Source organism: Sinocyclocheilus rhinocerous, unplaced genomic scaffold (assembly GCF_001515625.1).
Source record: "Sinocyclocheilus rhinocerous isolate Xijiao unplaced genomic scaffold, SAMN03320098_v1.1 scaffold478, whole genome shotgun sequence".
Lineage (NCBI taxonomy): Eukaryota > Metazoa > Chordata > Actinopteri > Cypriniformes > Cyprinidae > Sinocyclocheilus > Sinocyclocheilus rhinocerous.
The window spans coordinates 2,492,183-2,503,863 of NW_015651483.1; the positions used below are offsets into that span (position 1 = coordinate 2,492,183).

Below are 11,681 nucleotides of genomic sequence, written 5' to 3' on the forward strand. Positions count from 1 at the left end.
GACCATAGCATATGAGCAGTTGGTCCGCCCTTCTCCACAGGGCAGCTCTGTGGACGTATGCATCCAGTGATCGCACTGGACTCATACAATTAAGCTTCTGCTGGTCTGGCTCCCTGAAGGGAGGAGGACTGAAGGCCTGGAGTACGACAGGCCGTGGTGTAGAGGAGGGGACCTTAGGAACATACCCCGCTCGACGGTACAGAAACGCTTTGGCCAGACCGGGCGCAAAGTCGATATAGGAAGGGGCCACTGAGAGGGCCTGCAGATCCCCAACTCTCTTGAGATTAGATATTGCCAGAAGAAAAGTAGTCTTGATAGCTTGAGGTGGCGATCCAAGATCTCCTCGATAGGCTCGAAGGGAGGCCTACAGAGAGCTTCTAGCACCACAGCCAGGTACCAACCCACAACTTCCACAGCTCTGGGCGGGGGTGGACGATCGTACCCTCCGCCTGAGAGAGGGGATCTCTCCCGACGGGAATCTCCCATGGAGAGCCGTCAAGGAGAGAAATCAGGTCCGAGAACCATACTCGGCCCAGCCAGAACGAGGCTACTAGCAGTAGACGGACCCCGTCCCGGCGGATTCTCTCTAGAACTCCCGGGAGCAGAGAGATCTGGGGAAAGGCGTACAGACAAAGCCTCGGCCACATCTGTACCATGGCATCTAGCCCCAGTGGAGCTGGATGAGTCAGAGAGAACCAGAGGGGACAGCGCGATGTCTCTCGAGTCGCGATCAGGTCCACCTGAGCCTGGCCAAAACTCTCCGTACCCCGGGCCTCGGCCCCTGCCTCGACAGGATGTCTGCTCCCAATTGGAGAAGCCCAGGAATGTGAACTGCTCTCAGCGAGAGGAGTTCGCCCTGGGACCACACAAGGATCTGGTGCGCCTGCCTGTAAAGGGGGCGCAAACTCAGACCTCCCTGGTGGTTGATATAAGAGACCGCCGCTGTGTCGCCGGTGCGCACTGACACATGGCGACCTTTTAGGTCCGGGAGAACGTGTTTCAACTTTGCTAGAAACACGGCCAGCATCTCCAGGCAGTTGCCACGTGAGATGGCGGCCGCTCCACAGACCGCGGGCCGAGTGGCCCCCAAATGCTTCATTTGACTGAAGCTTTGACATAATGGAGCTTATAAGTGGGCAGACAACACTAAATAAGACTCACAAACAGATAGCGACTGACACACACACAGAGCGCTTGCTGATTGACAGAAAGCTGACGCCGGTATCAAAGCACGTGCTTTTAAGCTTCCTGGTCGCTACGTCCCCCCGCCTGTGACGTCTCGCCCATCCACTGGACTGATTACACACGTGATTCAGAGTCGGTCACGCTGAAGGCATTCCCAAAGCGTTCTCCGACGCAGCTCGAGTTCCTGAAGAGGAACACATACACGTGAAAGGTATTTTTTTAGGAATGCGTCAAGCGAGTCTTCTTGCCACCTTGCAGAGTTTTCCATGTTCATGTCATAGTAAAAGCCTCCAAATGCACTCTTATGCATCATTCCTACCATTTTAGAACTGTTATTTACAGCCTGCTTTGACCAAGGGACCTGAATTTCATCCACTGGGATATTAGAGTTAGCTTCCACCATAATTTTATTTAATCGCCGCCTTCATTGTAGAGTTTTGGTGGGATGCCCATCAGAAGAACATCCTGCAAGAGAAAAAGAATCAGTTATCACACGATATAAGTGTTTTACACTTGTTGCTTTTCACTTGTTGTATCAGCTGTGCAAGATCATGAAGGGATTTTTTTTTACCGCGTCTATTCCTTTTCCGTCTGTGCAATAGGAGATAAGATGTTGCTTGGTTTCAAATGGCATATCAATACATTTTTTTCCATGATTCCCAAATTCACATTTTATTATGGCCATGAGTGCCACTAAAAATAGAGAAAGACAATACACACACATTTAAAACATATGTCTGTTTTACAGTGTTACCACTAATAATAAATTTACAGTGGCACACAGCAAAGTAAACTCATGCTCACAGATTAGGCAGAGGAATCCTAGAATTAGGAAACTAATTCCTACTGCTCCAAAATTGGCTGATGTAGTGCGTAATGCCGCCACTTTTGAAACACAAAACGTTCCTTCAGAGCAAGTGCAAACCTCTAAATGGAGGACTTGCTCATCAGGGCAGACCAGTCCTTGCTTGTCTCTGATCTCCATGGTAACTTCATAAAAACCAGGCCATAAGTCATCTTCAGCGAGCATTGAAGCACTTACATCTGAAAAGGTGAGGAACAGTGAGAGTCTTGACTATTATTTCCAATTGAACAAGAATAATTATCATCTTCTGTATATATGGCGTGATTGCTTTCAGTTTATTGTAAATAAAAAACATTCTTAGATCAAGAGGATAGTGTACATTTGTTTCATCGTTCAGACACTTGCAAATAAATAATATTATCTGTTTGGTATTACCATTTATTCACTGCAGGTTCCATTTGCCCTTTGTCTTCTCTTGTATCAATCTGAACTCTAGTGGAGCTCCGTTGGGATCTGAATCTTCATCTTCTGCTGTGACATTGACCACTCTGGTATCACTGCAGACAGTCTGCACATTATTAAGGAGTTTGGGGCAGTTATCATTCAGGTCCTCCACCTGCAAAGCTATAGTCCCTGTAGACGTCTGAGAGTGCAGTTCTAAAATGTATAACAAACACAAAACATGTTACAGTTAACCTTCTTAAATCATCTTTTACTATTTGACATGTACACTCCTTCACTACTGTTTAAAAAGCATCCCAACATCATGATGCTGAAGAAATCATACTGTGTGCAAAGGGTGGTGACTGTACTATTTGTCTAAATTGTCAATAATGCTAATGAAAAAAATCAATTAGGTATGTCCAATCATTTAACTAGCAGTGTAAATATTCCCAACATAATGCTCTGACTTGTTGTTCATACTAACCATCTGTAATGCAGAGGATCTTGGCATAGTAGGTCCCATTTACCACAAATGGAGACTCACGATCTGGTACCTTGTTCAATTTTATCTCAGCCGTATCCGTGTCAATAGAAATCCAGTTGTCAGGGTCATATCCCTTTGCATATCTAAACAAACATGGACCATTACATTATTGCAATTTTAAATTCTACTTTTGGTTTAGCAGTTTGAAGGATTGAGGTTTATAACATGAAGATTCTGAATAGTTATAAACCTCAAATATAGTATTCAGTCAAATATTGTAAAACTGTATAATGTCAAGGTGTATTAATGCTTCTACACATTTGATATGCATGGCTTGAGTTGTTATGTACTGCATATTCGAAACTTGTAAAGTCTTGAAACTGACTTTTTTTTCAAGAAATGCTTGGAGAAAACTTACTTGACTTTTTCTGCTGTTTTGCCTGTGTCTTCTTCTACAGCAGTGTAGGTGTCAATTACTCTTGGAAAATAATTTTTGGTGTTTTCAGATACAGATATAGGCTTGATCTTTGACTTGAACTTTCAGCCTCCTAGTTTGTTTTTGACACTGATCTTTACTAAGCATGTCTTTTGCTTGGGCACACTGGAGCTTCCTCCAAAAACATATGTTGAACACCTGCTCCAGAAGCTCCAGCTCCATCACCTGCTCCAGAATCTCCAGCTCCACCACCTGCTCCAGAAGCTCCACCTGCACCTGCTGCTCCTGCTCCACTCCCTAGAGGTGCTCCTGGAAGAGCTTTGTTTGCAACAACTAGATTCAGGTTCATATCAGATGCTGACTCAAAGTCAACAGGCTAGTGGAGAGAACAAGGTGCAGTTAGTTACTCAAAAAATAAAATAAATAAATAAATGCATACATACATAAATATAAAAAAATAAAATGAATAAATAAATACATAACATCCTAACAAATATGTATGTAAACAGCACACCCTTATTACCTTTCAGCCCTGATCTCCTTGCTTCCATCACACGAACTTCTTAGAACTGTGTACAAAATAAGCACAGACCTTGTTCAGGTACAAAACACCCATATTTGTCTTCGGATCAGTTTCAATAGAGAAACTTCCATCCTCGTTCCCCGAGACTATTTCAAACTCAGCCAACCAATTGTCTGTCCTCTCTTCATCGTTATCCAGAGCCTGGATCCTCAAAACCTCAACAGGTGCCTCATTCTCATCAATACTTGCTGAAAACTATGAAACCAGAAGAAAATGTCCACACTTTTTTTTTTTTTTTTTTACCAATTTTTCTTATGCTACAGCATTTAATTGAGAGGAATACCCTTGAGATAGTTTAAAAGAATACTTAAGTGCAAACTGAATGTAATGTTTTCAGACACTGTTACTGCATGTTATTATAATCAAGTACTTTACTTGTTCTTTAGCATTTGGTAGTCAACACATCAAATTAAGTGTTCTACTTTGGAGCAGGACAAAAGATTTTTAACAATTTAAATTAATTTCAAATGTACTTTAATGTAAAGCTTTTAATTTGACATAAGTACAATGTTCACATTTCTTTTAATTGTGTGAAAGTGTACTTTCTTTAAATACACTTTTATTTCATTTATATTATGTTAAATGCTTTGTTTCATTAATATTATGTTAATTTTTTTTTATATATATAAAAAAAATATTTGAAGTACACTACAAGTACACAATGAATACAGTTAAACAATTCTTTTTCACAAGGGTATTAAAAAAACTATTTAATGTCAAAAATGTGACCTCCTGACTATTCAAGTTACATTAGCCAATGCATATAGTCACCTCATCCTTCTCCAAAGTAGGAATATTGTCATTGACATCCAGGATATCTATAAATACAGTAGCTGTAGTAGAATGTCCTTCAGGACTTCCATACATGTCAACAGCTTGCACCGTAAGAACAAAAGACCTGTGTTCCTGTTCAAGAGAATGGGAACTTGAACATCCAGACGGTTTGGTGGTAACATTTGAAGCTACCAACAGACAAGCACACATACAAATATCAGTGTAACTAGTAACAAATACCTCTCTGTCAAGTGTTGGGTTGTTCACAGAGATTTTTCCATTGTCTTTGTCAACGGCAAAGAAAAGCGTGCCATCGTTTGGCTCTTGCTTGATCAAGCTGTATGCTATCTTAGTGTGAAGAATGTTTGGCTCATCTGCATCTTTGGCCACAACTTGTGTTACAAAGGTACCTAGAAAGGAGAGAGCTATTACAAAAACAAATGTTTCGCACAAGATCTTTGAGGTGAATGATTAGTCATTCCTAATTTCAGAAAAGTAAGTAAAAGTAATTTTTGACAACAGCAATGCAGTGGCAGTCTCACCAACTGGGCTCCCCTCATAAACGCTGCTTTGTTCTGGCTTGATGAAAACTGGTGGGTTATCATGCTGGTCCTCCACAACAATATTGATTTTAATATTATCTTCAGCTATGGTGTCGTTAGCATACAATGCAGTGCCAATAAGCTACAAGACAAAAAAAAAATGTTTATAAAAAATACCATAGGAAATAACGTTCGTATTAACTAGAAAAATCTGTCCGGAGTTTTTTGATAGTAAACAGTTTATTAGAAATGTATTGATATGGGATAATTAATTGTAGTCAACTCAATTATCCAAGTTGTCACTTAGTACAACATTTCAAGTTGACTAAACTTAAAATTTTTAGGCAGCACAAACACTTCTTTATTTTTTTTAACAGTGCTGCGTAATTGAGCTTTTTCTCAGAACCTTAAAATGTAGACATATAGCCCTTGTGACAGTCTACAGTATAACGCATGACCTATACTTTGTATCTTAAATCTATACGTTTGCAATCCTCACGGTGTAGTTTTGTCTCTCGTCGCGATCCAGGGGCCGTGTAATGCGAACCAGTCCTTTGTATGTGTCTACTACAAAGTAACCAACAGGTGGCTGGTTGGCTCCTGGTCCCCTTAGAGTGTAGTGTAGCATCACAGTCTCATCATTGTCTGATCGGATCTGAGAAATTTCACATTGCATGGTTAGACTGCTGTCACTCAAGAAGAGTGTACAAGTCAATTAAAAAAAAAAAAGTTTGTTTAAAATCACAATCAGTGATTAATCATAAATAATTATTATCATACAAGAGTCTTACTGATGTGTTAAAATGACATTCAGTTCATATTACTAAGCATTAACTGATTTTAATGACCAAAATTATTATATTTATCTCTGTCTTACAAATTCTGCACAGTCCTGTTACCACATAGTTCTTATAATTACAAAAAAATGTAAAATGACTTAAAATTGTAACATCATTCTACACTGATAATAAAGATTCTGTGGTGAAGTAAATACTACAGAAAAACAAATATAATTTCTTCTTGAAAAAGTTCAGGCAATAATTTAAAAAAGTAAATTCTATTTTAGTACTAAATTCAAGAAATTGTAAAGATTAAAGCGTAAATATCAGCATTATAAAATTAAGTAAAACCTACTCAACTTTTTCCCCATCATGCACTGGAGCATGAAAAATGAATAAGGTTGATTTGTTTTTTTTTGTTTTTTTCTCCAGTGTTTACACAGTTTTATCATTGCTTTTGTTGTTAGGTTTAGTAATTTGCAATTTTGCTACATGTGGAGTTAATTTTTTGCTCAAAATGACACATTCATACTCAAAAATGATCCACAGAATGTTACCGTCATGTGTACCAAGTAGCCTATTGCAGTCTCTGTGTTCGGGTTAGTGCCGTATTACTACACTCTAAAAAATGCTGGGTTCTTTTTTTTTAACCCAAATGCTGGGTTCAGCCTGTTGGGTCATTTTATAAGGTTGTTTTTAATATTTTTACCCAAGTGCTGGGTTATTTTTTTAACCCAAATGCTGGGTTCAGCTTGTTGGGTCATTTTATTGGGTTGCCTTGCATAACATAAATTGATTTTATTCGTTATAATACTGAGTGTAATTTAATTTGATGTTAAAATATGTTCTCTAATCTCAGTACTGTTTGTTTTTGGGCAGGTTTTGGAGTCAGTCACGCCATCTCTCAGTTACGAGTGAAACGTGAGGCCGCGGTCTAAAGTTTGCAGTTCCTCCGCGAACAGCAGCCCTTCACCGGCTCAGATTTCGGTGACACACCGGCACGAGAATTATGTTCATTTTTTAAATTATTGCTTTTGCCTATAGTAATTCTGTGTGTGATTTTTAATTTCCAGCCCATTTTAAGCCAGCAATATAATGATTTTTACACAATAGATGACTTAAATTAAACAACCCAGCATGGTGGGTAAAAACGTTTAACCCAACCAGCTGGGTCAAAATAACCCAGCATGTGTTCTGTCCAATATTTACCCAGCGCTGGGTTGCCAAATAACCCAAGTTGGGCTGTTTTTAACCCAGCATTTTTTAGAGTGTAATTATGTAGATATGGTGTCTACATGATATCTATTGTATTATTGAGTAACACATAAACTTTAAAACTTTTTATTACTCAAACTTTTACTGGCCAAGTTAAAGTTACATATTTTCTTTTCTAAATTTACTTAACTTAGGTAAGTAGATTTTACTCGACAATAACAGGTAAATTGTACAGAGCAGTAGCAGTAAAATAGAATTAAAATATGTTAGTGCAAATTGTCAAGTAAATCATAAAAGTCACTTTTTTTCATACATAATCTCCTTCCTTTTGCTTTAACTCCTCTTACTGTATGAAAAAAGATCAAACAAATAATAATATTTTCATTAATTTATGGATAATAAATTAAATTTGATCCTAAACCTAATTCCTCCTGATACCTTAATTTAGATACATTTTCAACTCTGTAGTCCTCTTACCTATATTCTAGTAGTAATAGTTTGTACTCTGTTTGTGGAAATTGCAGACAGCTGGCTGTGCAACACATTTGTCTTTTAATAGAGAAACTGATTTATTGAGTGAATAAATCAGGAATACTGAATAACTTAATGTTATTATTGAAGCTAGAATTGTAATGTGCTGTACATGCAATGAGCAGAGAGAATTGCTATATCGTATGGTATTATCTATTACCTTGCTGACATAGGGCAGATGACTGTAGTCTACATTTTCTGTTAACCGTTTGGCAGGAACGACCCATTCCCTTTTATGACGCTGCTTCTGTGAACTGGTCCAGCAGTCTCCAATGCTCATGATCTGTTCAAAAAATAAATAAAAAAATAATAAATAATAATAATTAAAATAAATAAATAATTAAAATATAATTTCATGCAAATTTTTATTATTTATGGCCTGGTGGTTAGGTTTTGCTATGTTTTTAACAGTGATAGGTGGTGCATATTTTGGTAACTTTGTGAATTCAAATGTAAGACAAAAGACACAAATATTTAATACTCAAATTATCTGAAAGCCGTCTTTTTTTATTTCGCATATTTGAGCTTAATATGAAAACAGGAATTTGAGAGAATCACATGTCACATGCCAATGACCAGAAGGCTGTTCTTATGTTAGAGCAACATAGTGAAAACCTCATCATATTCTGAATGTAACACAGAATGTATCAGATAGAAGAACTCTGTTTCAAAGTTAATTTGTCAAACATTTTACTCAATTAATAATCATAGAGTCTAGCCAAAAGAATCCTTGCTTATTTTTTATACCTTGAATTATAGCCTATTTAAATATTCAAAAGTCAGCTATTTGCTCGCTTTAGTTTAAATACATTTCCCGCATTGTTTTAATTATGTGACTCTACAGGACAAGATGCTTCACTGAAACCTGAAACTGTTACAATTCAGTAGTGTCTGTTTGGCATAAACTGATTGTCTGATACAACTGATTGTCGCCCATGTTCACACATGAGTCAAGTTTGTCCATCTTTTATATTAAAAAAACGGTTATAGACCATATTGATTGACTTGTTACCAGCTAAGATATAAAAAAAAATACTTGGAATTTACAGGACAGTACACTCTCAGAAAGGTACAAAAAAGGTACCTTTTCAAAAGACACACTTTTGTACAAAATATTTTAATATTTACATTTTTTTATTATTATTATATTTTTTTAAATATACAAATACTCCGACATGTAACGTGGTTGCGCTTCGGGTGAGCGGAGTTCAAGTCCCAACTTGAGGACCTTTCCCGTTCCCATCCACTTCTGTCTGTCCTGTTGCAATAAAAGCAAAACTGCCCAAATATGAATATTATATGTATTTTTTCTATTTTCATAATTAAACAATTCTCCATTTTAATAACTTGCACTTTCTCATTAACTGCTAGGCTACTCTATATAAGTGTTTAGAAGGTTGTTGTTTGTAGTTCAGATGCACTCATTTAAAGTTGAATAAGTGTAAAAAAAACTGTGGAGTATTATTGTATGGACTTGTAAGGGCTTGTCAAATTGTATTTGAGGAAAGATATTGTACGGAGTGCTGAGATGTCATTGTCTGTATGATATTGTATGGATTTGTATTTCTTTTTTGGAACTGCTCAATCGTAGGCCTCATTGATCTGAACAAATGCACCTCCGTTTTTGAGTGAATATTGCCAAAATGATCCACAAATGCATTAAAACAGAAATACAAAACCTGTGCTAACTAAAAGAAAACAAGTTAATAAAAAGACTGAATCCAGTATTTGGTAATAATTTGACTAGAAATTTCGTTTTAGTCAAATGCGATAAGATTATCTAGCATTTTCTGGAGAAAGAAAATATGCTCCGGATCAAAATGATTAGAATACAACATGAGGGTTTATCTCAACATTTACTAAAACATTTTTAAGATTAAAAGTTGTATCTGTTAACATTAGTTTTGTTGACATGCACAGAGAGATATTACAACTTACAGTTGTGCTTGAATCATTTTTTGTTTTTGTCACTTCATTGGCGTATAGGTTTAATCATAAAAAATAATCATTATCATCATCATCATCATAAAACACAGTGATGTTACAATCATTTTGGTTCCTGTACATGATGTATGTCATTAAATTATATTAATATAACAGCCTTTGAAGTATTAACATAATTAATATTTCACAATAAAATTACATTTATTGTCTTTTAAAATATAATATAATTGGATAAACTTTACTATAAGGTCCCATTAGTTGAAGTTAAAGCATAACACATTTAGGTCCATTTTGAACCAGAATAGAAACATTAAAAATTATTAAAAATGGCATAGTTTTTTAATAAGGGAACAAGTGTTTTAATATAATATAATATAATATAATATAATATAATATAAGATTGATTGATTGATTGATTGATTTTTATTTTTAAGATACAACCATTTAAAAAAAAATGCATCATATATATGATGGGTAATGTGTAAAAGCAGTAAAAACATGGGAATATTATGGTAACATTCAAAATTATTATTTTTTTCCCGTCACTCATTAATGAGAAGTTGCTGATCAGATACAATGTAGTTTTAGTTGAAAAATATTATGTTATGACTGTTTTATAAATCAACGATTCTTCGGAATCCAAAAATTGTACGCAGATTTTGATTGCAATATGAGGGATAACTAACAATGATCAATTATTATTATTAAGAAAATGATCAAGATTTTTTATAATGTATTAGTAAATGCTGAAATAACATGAACTAAGATTGATAAGTTTTAGAAGTAGTTTTTCATTGTTAGTTCACGTTAACTAATTTTAACAAATGGAACCTTATTGTACACATTGCCTTTGACAACCTTCCACAATATACTCTATCAGCCCGATTTTTCCAAAACAGCATTTACGTGCTACATCCACATCTCTTTCTACTCACCTGCACAGCGAGAAACAACAACAAGGTCAGAGCCAGCGAAGTTCGTGGAAACATCTTCTAGAAGAGATGAAAAAAATCTGTGAGTGAGAGAGTTGTCAGTGGCAGAGATTATCAAACTGACACTGTTTTTGGCACTACAAAAATATAAGACTAGCATCTTTTGGTCCCCCCAGAAAAAAAAGCCTCATCACGTGCTTCTTCCACCCTGCATTTATGTGTGTGGGTTGGGGAATGACATACAGTATTACCTAAGATCTGTTTCTGCTTAAAAGACAGCACAAAGCCCTTTGGGGGAAAAAAACTTTTAAAATTAATTAATCATTACTAAATTAATTACTGAATAATTAAACTTGAATAAAACGTTACTACACAAGCAACACATTACTAAGTAATTGTTCTTTAGAAGTTTGGGTGTTTTGAAAGTTAATTACATGAGTTATGTAGATGAGTTATTAATAGTACAGTTCTAAGGAATTCCTCTTGTTAATGCTGAAAGTTAATTACCTTATGAGTTATGTAGATGAGTTCTTGCCAGTACAGTTCTGAGGAATTCCTCTTGTTAACATGCAGCCACACACTGTTTCCTGGGACTTGGCCATAACAGCTCCAGGGCAGTTTTGCAAAGAAACCATCTGAAAAACCTGATCAAATTACATTTGTTTATTGTTAACCCAATGTGAGGAATGCATCACATATATGTCATTGATTTCTGAAGAAGAGACCCTAGATACTTTCTTTTTCAAAGGTAAAAGTATTTAGATGTCATACGAGTCATGACACGTTTTCTTTAGCAGATGTCTGTCTTTAATTTTAACAGCTTTCATAACTAAATGGTTCAACCCCGCAAAGCAATTTCTTATGAATTTGCCTGACACTTGAAATGTATTTGATTTTATTTAAACATTTATTTACTCATCAAAGCCATGTTTTAAAAATCACTGTCACTGAACTTGCTAAAATGATGAAGGCCACCCCTAAAGTGACCTTTTAACATCTCCACTGTTCATTACTAAAATAATATACG

The 11,681-nt window shown here is 36.2% G+C and overlaps 1 pseudogene; it reads right to left on the bottom strand.

The window, feature by feature from the left end:
* Positions 1-11,304, bottom strand: part of LOC107712837 (cadherin-15-like) — a 17,422-nt pseudogene extending 6,118 nt beyond the window's left edge.
* Between the last annotated feature and the right edge of the window lie 377 nt (positions 11,305-11,681).